The sequence below is a fragment of the Dendropsophus ebraccatus genome, chromosome 12, assembly GCF_027789765.1.
Source record: "Dendropsophus ebraccatus isolate aDenEbr1 chromosome 12, aDenEbr1.pat, whole genome shotgun sequence".
NCBI lineage: Eukaryota > Metazoa > Chordata > Amphibia > Anura > Hylidae > Dendropsophus > Dendropsophus ebraccatus.
This window is the reverse complement of record NC_091465.1, coordinates 43,056,486-43,070,362: the sequence shown is the minus strand read 5'-3', so window position 1 is coordinate 43,070,362 and position 13,877 is coordinate 43,056,486.

Sequence of the window (13,877 nt, the reverse complement as noted above, 5' to 3'; positions counted from 1 at the left end):
GTACTAAAGACGGGGCTTGTGGTTGATGAATAATGAATAAAAGCGTCTTCTATTGTCATCAACTTTGTAAGAGAAGAATGTGTATAGATTTTGCTGTCAGAGGGGATATAAAGCTTTCCTATGAAACAATAACACTTCCTTATCTGTACATTCTTGCACGAAAGCTGATAAATAGTGAAAACATGTAAAAAGGGCTCAGCGATTGGACGTTATAACCTGGGAAGTCTCTTCTGCCTGTATATGTTACCTACAATACAGCACCAGGGCATGGCTTATTTGTATAATGCATGATCTCCTACTACCACAAAAGTATAATAGGTTTTACACAAATTTTCAAAAATTGTTCTATTTTAGGTGGCAGATTCCGCTGTGGAAGGAAAAAGCAGCTTGGGTAGGTGGAAACCTCCACTCCGTTATTTTGCATGTTGTAATGCACAAATATGGACAGCAGGTGGCAATCTTTTCACACAATTTTATTTTTAACTCCCTACAGAGCCATGACTGATGATTTGTGATTTCAAGTACATAATATGAAGTTCATTCTCAAGAGAAGTAAGGGTAAGAGCGCACTTTACAAGCCTGGGGGTGTAGATGTATGGAGAACAATTCTTTTCTTGTTCTAGAAAATCCTTCTTAGCCATCTTGCGAGTCTTCTATTAAAGTTGTGCAAGCTTAGATACTAATATTAAAATGTAAGTCCCAAAGTCGTTGTCCTGTAGGTTGTATTCAGCAATATCTTCCGTATCTGTTTCTAGGAAAGCAACAATGGCGACTAATATACTACTAATATACTGTACCTCTCAGGCGCATTGTCACAATGTTTTTAAGCTCCTGGATGTTGAAGGGTTATTTCTAAGTGGTAGTTGTTCTCCAGGAATGACAGCCCCATACAGAATAAATGGTGCGCAGACTGCGATGGCCGCAGAGAAGCCCTGAGCACTCCATTCATTGCACGCTGAGATAGGAATACCCCTTTAAATAGTAATTCTGCTAAAACAGTTGGTAAACAATGTAATATTAATTGATATATTTCTGTATCTTAGGGAACCAGATCTGGACCAAATCTGGAACATCAGCCAACTTTACACAGAGACAGACTTCATTAGTTTTGTAGTGACTTCATCCATTCAGTGATATAGTAGACGTCATATGTAAAATGTATTTAAATGTAAGAAGACTCATCCTGCTTCGCAGCTAAAGGTCTAAAGGATTTCTGTAATTATCTTGATGAATATATGAGGGATTAATAAAATACATAAAGAAGAGCAGATCTAAAGGGGTTAAATGAGATTAGAAAAATATGTCTGCTTTCTTTTAGAAACAGCACCTCTCCTGACCATGGCTATGTCTGGTATTGCAGTTGGTGACTTGTAATACAGTGCTATTGGTGTATTCCCAATAGTAAGCTGCCATGTTATTCTGATCTCTTATAACTTTCATGTGACTCATCTACCATTTATATAAATGTAAAATTGTATCTCCAAAGAGCGTACTTTGTCCTAAAGTCTATCCATTGGAAAGCTAAATGGCCACAACTACAGCCAAATGTATCTACTAAAGACAACATTTGGTGACAACCAGTATGGTCACCTATATCTTACAGAAGTTACCACCTAGATGCCTGAATAACATATCACCTATACAAACATCACTGCATAACTAAGCAAATATGGTATTAAAGTGTTACTGTCACTTTAAAAGGGATCTATTAGAAGGTAAAACGAATATAACCTGCTGATAATCTGTGGCAGTGCTCCTAAGGGTGCTCCAGAGCCGAGTTTACCCCAACTAACAGCACGGGACCAGCGCCAAGGAGGAAGTTAGGACCGGTCATGATCGAACAGCCGAAAATCTTGGGTTCGATCGAACTCAAACCTGACCGAACCTTCCGCATTTGAATTCCAATGTCTTCCTGGTCTGTGGGGAAGGAGGAGACAGCCTGAGTACCGCCTGGAATTCCAGGATTCAGTCTATTACCTAGGCTGTATCCCGGAATTCCAGGCAGTACTCGGGCTGTCTCCTCCTTCTCCACAGACCAGGAAGGCATCGGAATTCAAATTCAGAAGGTTCGGTCAGGTTCGAGTTCGATCGAATCTAAGATTTTCATCTGTTCATCCTTCGCGTCTCTGGCGCTATAGATTAGTCTAAGCTGCTGATAGTTCCTCTTTAAAAAAAACAACAAAAAAACTATTTTTGATATGTAACACAAACATGTGAAAAGTTTTGATCAGACCCCCACCCAATCTCTAGATAGAGCCAGGAGAAGCGCATGGCTGAGCGCTTCTCTCCCCGGCTTCCTTCTCTATATTTCAATAAGATGGGGAGCACAGTGACCTGGGGAGTGAAGTGCTAAGCCAGTGCTTTTCCCAGCTCTCATCTAGTGACCTGTGGGAGCTGAACACCCAGACCCCTGCCAAAACTTTAGACTTTTTTTTTAAAGCGACAGTAAGACTTTAAGGATTTGGAGGAAGCCATGTAAAACATCCCTGTACTACCGTAAGCATCCGACTAGGATTCCTAGGGCCCCCCAAAGGAAAAAAAGGAAAACTCACATCATCAATAAGATCTAATGGGTTATATGTAAATTGACCTTATAGTAATCAACTCTATGGCGAGTGATTAAATCCATGGCCAGTACCCAGTAGGGTTGTCTTCTGCTGGACCTATGCCACCATTGCTGGATCAGAGCCTGAGCCCCCTGAGGATACTCTGACACCTTGGTGGGCCATTATTACCCTACCTGTAGATACTGTGATCATTTTGGTTGTCATGCAGCTTTTCCAGAAGAGATATGACTAAGAAATGTCTAAGGAGAATAGAAGTCCCAGATTTACAATTGATTTTATAGTTTAGGTGGAAATGCTCTGGTAATGGAGATAAAGCCCAGCAGTATTATCATTAAATGATGTTATAGTATTTCATACTTTTATCTCCACACATAAGCAGCATGGCGGCTCCTTTCCATATGTATGTGCCTCCAGAGAAACCAGCTCTGTGATGTAAATGATACACCGTATACTTTACTGTGCAAAACGCAGTCTTCTTCCTCAATCTTCAGTCCTCTCGGTTCTAAAAGGTTGGAAGAAATCCAACTCCACCTAGAAATATTAATTTATGTGTATGTTTATTGTATTATTAAAGGTTAATACATTGCCTGGCTGACTCCAGATGCTGAATTCTGGGTTTATATTTAGATCATCCTCTATAACTCAGAAGGGGTATACCTAAACAATACCTGAGGGAGTAATTGCTTCTCCCTGGATACATTCAAGAAAGAAGTGGCCACCCTGAGGACATGATCGTGGTTATCCTGCCCGAGTTCTCAAGGGAGCATTTCAGGACACCCCATCGAAAAAGCAACATACTCTACTCGTCCGATAAAACCATAAACCTGACCCGGCCATGATACGTATTACACTACGTAAAACACATTTTTTGTTCCCTGGATCTAACAGGTTATAATTTAACTGCTTATGTATAAAATTGATTTTAAAAAAGCCAGTATTTCTAATTTACATTTAGTGACAATGGCCTACGCTAGTTTTTTTTTTTTATAGAAATGTAACACGAAATTTTGTCTTGTGTCCGTGTTTTATCATAGAAACGATCAACATTTCACTACAAACATGCAACTCTAATGAAATTCTATAAATGCTGTATAACAGCCCAAAACTGAGTATATTTCCTGGATTTAAAACTGTACTGCTAATCACAAATCAGACCCCAAATATATAGTCTCCCATCATGCTCTTGTTACGCCGTCCTTGGTGTTTAACCCATGAACAACGAATGACATACATTTACGCCATCTCGTCGGTAGGGGGGTTCAGAGGGGGGCCACGCTGCGACCCCGCTCTGAATTGCCCCGATCCCGACTGCTATCTGCAGCCCAGGACAGCAGCTATTAGTGGGCGCAGCTGATTGCCGCTCCCACTAATTAAGACCATTAAATGTAGCAGTCAAACATGACAGCTGTATTTAAAAGTCTGTGCGCCTTTCACTGATGTCTAGTGGGCCAGGCCTTAGCGCCGGAATGATGCTCGGTACTATATTGATCTGGTTTGCAGCAAAGCAGACCAATAAAGCACCGATCTCATTGATCGGTGCTGTATAAAGCATACTACACTGATCTCTATGAGAGATCAGTGTAGTTATATTAGAAGTAAGGTTCAGGGAAGAAAAAGAGTGCTGCACCTCACACCTATGGCTGATACTAGTACCTCTCGGCTGCATAAAAAACATCAGAATTCTGTATGTGAATTGATCAAGCCACACTGCCCCATGTACCGCGTGCAGGTATCTGATACACATGGGTCCCTACACTAAGTCCACACTGTTACAGTCAGCGACCACCACCCCCGCAGGCGTGCACAGTCAGAGAAGGGAGGCCATGGAACGGCCCTGCAACCATAGGTGTGAGGTGCAGCACTCTTTTTCTTCCCTGAACCGTATTTTGTTTCTCTCTTTTCTCCGTGTTTTGCACTCCTCCTGGTGAGACCCACATGACCGCAATTAGCAGGAGACACCTGAATGCTCATGGTTTTAATCCTTCCTGTCTGTCCCTTTCTATCTTTGATAGCTATGGTGAGTGCAATACCTTATCCAGACTTGTACTGTTTGGGGGCAGCTTCCTCCGCCGGTGGTGCTGGCTGGGTTTTGGTGTGGCATTTTTTGGTCTGGTCCTGTGGCATGGGGGTTGCAGGGCCGTTCCATGGCCTCCCTTCCCTGACTGTGCACGCCTGCGGGGGTGGTGGTCGCTGACTGGCACAGTGTGGACTTAGTGTAGGGACCCATGTGTATCAGATACCTGCACGCGGTACATGGGGCAGTGTGGCTTGATCAATTCACATACAGAATTCTGATGTTTTTTATGCAGCGGAGAGGTACTAGTATCAGCCATAGGTGTGAGGTGCAGCACTCTTTTTCTTCCCTGAACCGTATTTTGTTTCTTTCTTTTCTCCGTGTTTTGCACTCCTCCTGGTGAGACCCACATGACCGCAATTAGCAGGAGACACCTGAGTGCTCATGGTTTTAATCCCTCCTGTCTGTCCCTTTCTATCTTTGATAGCTATGGTGAGTGCAATACCTTATCCAGACTTGTGCTGTTTGGGGGCAGCTTCCTCCGCCGGTGGTGCTGGCTGGGTTTTGGTGTGGCATTTTTTGGTCTGGTCCTGTGGCATGGGGGTTGCAGGGCCGTTCCATGGCCTCCCTTCTCTGACTGTGCACGCCTGCGGGGGTGGTGGTCGCTGACTGGCACAGTGTGGACTTAGTGTAGGGACCCATGTGTATCAGATACCTGCACGCGGTACATGGGGCAGTGTGGCTTGATCAATTCACATACAGAATTCTGATGTTTTTTATGCAGCCAAGAGGTACTAGTATCAGCCATAGGTGTGGCACTCTTTTTCTTCCCTAAAAAAAACACCTCCCCTAATAAAAGTCTGAATCACACCCCTTTTCCCATTTTATAAATAAAAATAAATAAATAAACAACCAAACATATTTGGTATTGCCGCGTGCGTCATCGCCCAAACTATTAAATTATCTCATTCCTGATCTTGTACGGTAAACAGCTTAAGCACAAAAACCCACCTAAGTGCAAAATTGTGCATTGTTGGCTGCATCGAATCTAGAAAAATTGTAATAAAAAGCAATCAAAAAGTCGCATATACGCAATCAAGGTACCGATAGAACGTACAGATCACGGCGCAAAAAAATGACACCTCACACAGCCCCATAGACCAAAGGATAAAAGCATGGTCATAGAGCAATTTTAAGGATCGTTTATTTTCTGCAAAATGTTTTATTTTTTAAAAAGCCATCAAATAATATAAAAGTTATGAGAGTTGCATTGCGTTTTAATCTTGAGGAACATATATAACATGTCAGTTTTACCATAGGATGATAATAAAAAATAGCGCTCCAAACGTTTTTTTTTAATATCACTGCGCATACAATTTTTTCTGGTTTCGCAGCGTATTTTATGCAAAAATGCCAGGAAAAAAGGGCTCACGTGGGTCTGTAGAGGAAAAAATAAAAGTGCTATGGCCTTTTAAACACGAGGAGGAAAAAACAAAAATGCAAAAATGAAAATTGGCTCCATCATTAAGTCATAAGTCATCCTATGTTCTCTTTGAATTTATTAAAATACGTCTGCTGGATGTGTGCAACCTCTGGATGCCATCTGAATGAACTTTAGCTGTGTACATTAATTCACTTATACTCTGCAGAACATCAAATAAATTGGTTCGATTACCACAACATAGTGTCTAGCGGTAGCCAGTTGAAGGCGTGTCCCTACACGATTTGATACAGTCAGCTCTGATTGGATGAACTGCAATACCACTCACAACCTGGGGACAAGAGTGGTACAGTTTTTGCAAGAATGTAGATTTTTCAAATTGTCTGTCTGATTGTTGGCAGTCCATCTCCTTGTGCAAACAAGAGATGTGCCGCCAACGATAATGGAAGTAAAGGGCAGATTTAGCGTTTGCAGATCATTTGTTCACTCCTGACAATTGCACTGTGTGAATTATCTCTTCACCAAGGTGTATGTAGTCAATCCGTGTCAAATCAGTGTCTAAAAGGACCCGTAGAGCTTGGCAAACCACCACAACCAAAGACTCCCCAGCAAAGAGCCCCTTTACTCTCTAAAGGCTTCACGTTCCTCTCATAACCCACCACTAGTTGCTGCTAAATTGTCAGCTCAGTCCAGTCTAATATATAATAGGAATTTGTATTTTATGTGACAGCAGAGACCTTGACCAGACTTTGCCCCCTATGTGGTTTTTACAGGTTTTCAAGTGGGTATGTCAACTCCACGCCTTTCCACAGTCCTCAAATGATTGACTAAGAATGGAAAAGAATTCAAGGAAATTGTGAATTGTGCTTTGGAGAGTTGCGGCTTTAGAACCAAGCACAAATCTGTACAATGGCTGGAAACATATTGGTGCATTTACTTAATGAGCTAAACAAAATCATGATATCAGCTATAAAACCCAAAATGCATGACCATAAGTGCCCAACATATGGATCATGGAGCCTCACGACCATCGCCATGGCTTTCCCACATTGAGGGCTAAAGCTGGAATAACATTCTACTGGAAAGCGGCTTTAAACTCATTTAATGTTTTTCAATCCCAGACAAAAAGGGTGGATTTAGCTGACGATTCTAATAGATTTTTTTCAGCCTTTATTTAAATATTACATGGATTTTGGCAATGTAAGACAAGCCAGTCAGAGCTCATTATGATGTACGCAGGATATATACTGCAAATTGCTCTGAGCTGGGTTTAACATTTGGTGAATGCAGCTGTATCAGCAATGAATACAAGGTTCATTGAACCCTACAAGAAATAAATCAGCTGTACGTGAGTGTGTACTGCGAATGCTCAGCAGATCGTGGAGAAAGCATGGCCGCCCATAAACATAGGTCAGAGCAAATATTTCACTCAGGAAAGGAGGGAGCCCCCATGATCGCAGGATACAGAACTTGCCCTCCGACTAACCTGAACAAGATTAAAGATGGGAAAGACTGGTCCTGAACATGGGTTCCAAAAATATAATGGGTGGAACAGCAGGAAGAACACATAATGAAGTACAATGGGAAGCAAGTCGTAGCCAGGCTGGTAGAGAGTGGGCAAGAAGTACTAGAGGATACCACCAAGATGTCAAATACTATATAATAATAAAAAAAAAATCATGTGACAAAATGGTATTAAAAGATTAACTCAGGGCAGCCATCTGCCAAAGTGTATGGGCCACCCATTAATAGCAATAATCCTAAAAATGTGGGGCGTATGTTTGGCTGATGTCTCCAGAGAGGTGTGCAGAGGCAGATGCCGCCGGAAGGTCGGGCTGCTTTACATCCAACACCAGCAGAGTTCTATTAATTAAAATAAAAACATGGTAACCCAACCCCCCGGCAGCAGCTGCCTTCTGCTCCGGAGACAGCAACTTTGTGACAGGCACCCTTTAAGCATTACTGTAATTTATATCAACTTTTTAACATGCTTGTGCAATACATGAAAAGTTTAGTCACAAATAGCTCCGGACCCTCTCATAGGCAGTAAACTTCTGCTCTTGTAGGGGAAACCAGAGCTGGGACTCCTGTCAGTATGATGGGGGGCCTAGCATTCTGCACCAAACTCATGCAGCATATCAAACAGTCAGCTTTACAACCTGCTGAAATCAATGCTTAGCCAATCCACTGCAGATTTCAGATCGCCGAATTCTAAAACTGAAATAAAATATGCTCTGTGTGAAAGTATCCTTATTTTAGATCTATAATACAGGACACCACTACAGGCAATAATTTCTTGCATTATGGATCTACAACAGAACTGTCACTTTTAATACAGTGGAACAAAGTTGGAGTTTATTATACAGAATACTACATATATTTACAGTCATACATACAGAATATATACACATGTGCATAGAAATGTGTTCATTCCATACTTCATACATACAAAACATACATAGTGTACACATTACATACGTTAGATACACCAGACACATACTGTGCACATTGCATACATCATGTATACACACATACTGTGCACATTGCATACATCATGTGTACACACATACTGTGCACATTGCATATATTATACATACACACAAAACACATACTAAGCAGGTTACATGCATCATACATATACACATACTGTGCACATTACATGCACCATACAGACACACATACCGTGCAGGTTACATGCGTCAAACAGACACACATACCGTGCAGGTTACATGCGTCAAACAGACACACATACCGTGCAGGTTACATGCGTCAAACAGACACACATACCGTGCAGGTTACATGCGTCAAACAGACACACATACTGTGCAGGTTACCTGCACACAACAAACTAAGGCACATTACATATTTACATTCAAACTACTATTATACTCACACACAAGCACATTGCATGGACACATACACTTGAACTAACACGTTTACAGATTACAAGCAGTGTATACTTACCATCCACGCTGCTTGTCATCCGGCATTGGCTTCTCCAGTCCTCCAGCTGTATCTAGAGGTCACACCTCCTGCGGTTGTCAACTGTTCTTACCCTCTATACAAAATCTCCACCCATAGTGCCCCCTAGGCCTTAATAGAATCCAAAATAGAGTCCCATACAGTATGACCCCTAACAGTTATTGTGCCTTTTTTAGGTTTTACCCAGTAATAGTGCTCCTCCTAGTGCCTCAAACTGGTATAGCGCCCTCAAACTGGTATAGCGCCCTCAAACAGTAATAATGCCTCCTAAAAAAAAAAGAAAACAAAAAAACTGAAACTCACCTCTCCCCATGTTCATGACAAGCAAATGGGTCCTCTTCCTGCTGCTTCCTGTCTGGAGCATGGAGCAGGTGGTATGATGCCATAACATCATTGCACCACCTGTGCTAGGATGCTGATGGCCTCAGCTGCTTCAGACTTCTTGTAGACCACAGGCCTAAAGCAGCTGGTAACTTACCTAAGTGGTTGGGTAGAGAGCCAATTGCTCTCTGCTTTATCTTAAGTTTTCAACTGGATCTATGTCTTAAGGATATGGGCCCAGTCTAGGACACCCCCGATAATGTCAACCTTCACCTTACTGCATTGTTAATGTGAACAAGCACATAGAGCTGTACACCATAATGACACCCGCCTGATGTTGCTCTCCCTTTTTTAATATTGTTTGTTTTCCTAACCCTGCATTGTGGGTATTGTGGAGCAGTCCTGGACGTCTCCAGAAGGATTGCTTTACAGTTGTGTTTGCAGTACTACTAATTAGAATATGGCATCTTGCAATATAATGAATTGTTGCCTGTGGTGACAAAAAAAAAGAAAAGTATTCTAAGGCACAGCAGAACAAAGGCCAAAATATATGCATGTTTACATACAAAGTGCCCGGAATATGAACAATTACTTTCTCCCAGCAACAGTTTACCACCCACTGCTAAATTACTATCCATTCCATCATCGTGAAGTTTCATCGCGAGATTCATTTTCTTTGATAAACCTGGTCAAAAAAGGTAATAAGGGAAACCCTGTAAAGGCTCATTTGATAAACTAAATTAATATGCATAATTGACAGGGTGAAACTTGCATACTAAGAGCACTGCTCTTGAAGTTGAAGATCCTTCTCTTGGATGAAGCTGACAGTGGCCTCTACAGGGGAAATGTAGAATTACATGGAACTATTTAAAGGGGAACTCCAACATCAGGTTAAAGTAAACATGCTGCAGAAGAATATAGCATTGTTGACCTGTCTTAGTTGGTATATTGTGGTTGTATTTTCTGTACCTCCAGGTCCCAGACTGCATTTTTTTCCTTTAGCTCTTCACCGCAGTCCTCTCACCCTGCCTACTCCTCTCCCCCAGCACCCCTGCCTCACTCAAAGCTTTTGTAGAATATCTCATTTCACTGCAGACTATTGTCAGTGTGATACATAGATGATTCATATCTCCCGACCGAAGCCGCACACTCCATTGTTTGAAAGTCAGTGGTGTGCCGCCGCTATGCAATGAATAGCAGCCGCACAAAACTGACATGTCAGTTTTTCGTGTGGCCAGTTGGAATCCCGGACGGAGTGTATACTGTGTGTATACACTGCGGCCGGGTTTCCCTTTGACTTCTATGCAATGTATCTTTTGTATTAATCACGGCCGTTGTTGCAATTTTCAACTACGGCCGTGGTACCTTGTGTGAATGTATCCTTAAAGTGTGCCTGTTCTTTCAGATTTTAAATGTTCTATTACATTACCCTCCAGTGTGGTGACATGTTGATTTTAGGGCTCTTACAGATGATATTAAGACCCTGAGAGCCCCTCCATATACAGCTATTCCTCATTCTCCCAATTGCAGGGGTGAGACTTGAGCTTGCCTGGCCTATCACATCACAGCATTTGCCATGGCCCAGGGTGCTGGTGCAGATGTAGTGTGCAGCTAGTGGGCTCTAGTGTTTTGGGGTGATTTATCATGGTAGGCAGGAGTAGTATCACTCATCCCCAGACACGTGGGCACCAGAGTGAGGTGCAGGGTGCAACGGCAGAGATGACAAAGTCCCACTTTAAATAAAGCTTTAAAAACATAGAAGATTGTCATAGAAGATTGTCGGCAGAAAAAGACCACTGGGTCCATCTAGTCTGCCCTTTAAGTATTTCCCTTCTTATTATCTTAGGATAGATATATGTTTATCCCAGGCATGTTTAAATTCTGTTATTGTAGATTTACCAACCACATCTGCTGGAAGTTTGTTCCAAGTATCTACTACTCTTTCAGTAAAGTAATATTTTTTCACATTGCTTCTGATCTTTCCTCTAACTAACCTCTTACTGTGTCCTCTTGTTCTTGAGCTCAGTTTTTTTTTACTAAAAACGCTTTAACTTTACTTAGAAAAATATCTTTAGTACAATACAAAAGGTGTAACAGTGCTTAGGTACTTGCAATAGGCCCCCGTCACACTGAGCAAAAACGGCGGAATTCTGTGGTGGAGCTCTCTGCCGCGGAATCCCGCCATGCTCAGTGTCCTGCAGTGAGTGAATGGGTGGGTACTCTTCGCTCAAAGAATTGATAAGTCATTTCTTTGAGCGGAGTGGGTGGGAGCGGATGCACGCCCGCCCTCCCATTCACTCACTGCAGGACTCCGCAGCGGAGAGCTCTGCCGCAGAATTCCACCGTTTTTGCTCAGTATGAACGGGGCCATACAGTGCAATACAGTAACAGTAACTTGAGGTGAAGAAAGATAGAAAGATAGTTTAGAACAGGAGATAGGGATCGGACAGGAGGCCCTTCGCCTAATTAGTGTCAATACACTGGATGTGTGTAAAGTAAAATCTTGAAAGAATCCTCAAATTCACATATCGATAAGTCCTAGTTATCTTATTTGACCGCCTCCTGCCTCTCAGTCTTGGTAACCACCTGAAAGGTAGCACAAGTCCCAGGCCTCTATCTCTGGGTGAAGCTAACTAGTACTTTGCTTCGTACTTAGTCGAGCAGAGTCAGTAGAGAGCGGCTTACTTGCACTGTGCTCTACTGCAGTACAGTCCCTTTTGTCTCTCGTTGAGGGGGGTGACTGTCCTGAAGTTAGAATCCACCGTAGGCAAGGGGTTACTCTTGTAACGCTGGTTACCCTGAGGTCAAGTCTAGCAGTGCATAACTGCTGTTGTCTGGAAACAGGTCTGGTTTCTGTCTGGAACCAGACCCTGCCCTCTTCCCTGCAGGCAAGGACTAGACTCCCCAACTGACCTAACCAAGAAGTCCCTAGCTTATATAGGGCCCTGTAACAGGAAGCAGGAGTGTGAGAGTTAGGGCCCTATTCCACCGGACGATTATCGTTCAGATTGTCAAATCGTTCGAATCTAAACGATAATCGTTGGGTTGAAATGCAGTTAACGATTAACGACCGAACGAGAAATCGTTGATTATTGGACCTATTTTTATCGTTGCTCGTTCGCAAAACGTTCGCATAGAATAAGACGTCGTTCGGTCGTTACCAGTAGATACGAACGCAATAGCGAAGAAATAACGATCGCAAATACGATCATAAGTAACGATTATCGTTCCATGGAAATGAGTGAACATTTTCAGGTCTTTCGCAATAGCGGTCATTTGAGGTCGTTAAGCGTTATAGATTATGCAAATGGTAATCGTCCGGTGGAATAGGGCCCCTAGAGTGTGTGTAGCTGACCTACTTACTGCAGCTGTGCCCTGTGAGAGTGTGACACCTAGTGGTTGGAGTAGTGCACAGCAAACTACATACTTCAGCTGTGACACCTGAAGAACTGCTTTTACCTGGGTATATAGGAAAACCCACAGTGGGACACTACGCATTTACGTCTCTGTTCTTTGCAGTGACATGGTGCTAGTAAAACTACACTACTCAGATCCCTGAAATCTGCAGACTGTCTTTGAACATGTAAGTTTTGTATTGGTATAGTTTGTGTGACTGAGGAAGACTATGAGAAGATAACCTTGGTGTTATATGCACCATGCTGCCACCTGTGAGCGATAATTGTCATACAAACCTGTTAAAAAGGGTCTCGATCCATCTCATTGTGATTGTTCTGCATGTCTCCTGAGGAAATCTTGTTTGCTTCCTTACTATTACAGAATTATACATAACTGGGAGCCTCACAAACCAACCCATATGGCTTTTTTGTGTAGCTATACTATTTTGTTCCAAGGCCACCTGGTGTTGTGAGAGCCACACCTGTCTGCAGTCATCTTCGTAGCCATCTGGCTGTCAATTCTGGGTACAGAACTGACTGTTCAAAGAAAATTTAAAGAAAAACATTCTGTTATCCAATCCATCTAAATATGTGTTCATGGGAGACCTTGGGGGGCGTTTATAAAGACAATGGCACACAAAAGTGTACAGATGAAATTCTGTATAAAAAGTGAATAGGGAAACTACTTTTCAAATATATTAAGCTCACCAATAGCAAAGCATGTTATTGTCGTGTGCAGGTCTTTCAGGGGGGAGCAGTTTATATTGATTTCTATGGGGAAAAAAGCTTTATTGTGACGGCCAAGGTAAGGAGGCAGTGACAGCAAGTGTGGGCTACCTTTCTGCCCCCAGCTTTGGCTGGAGTCGGAGTCAGCGTTGGAGTCGGAAAAAAATGTACCGACTCCGACTTTAAAAAAAATCTTTAAAAAATGTAGAATTGAATTTTGATATGAATTTTACAAGTTTTGCTCATGAATATATATTATGAGCAACATTCTAATACGACACTGGCCCTATTACATAAAAGGGGTCATGGAAAAGTTGTCGGTCACTATTTGGCAGTTTGTTTCTGAGCTGGAAGAGTCCATTGTGTGGGGGGAGATCTGTGCTGTTCTCTTCCTGGATACTGGATGACTGTATATGAGCAGCAGTGTAATA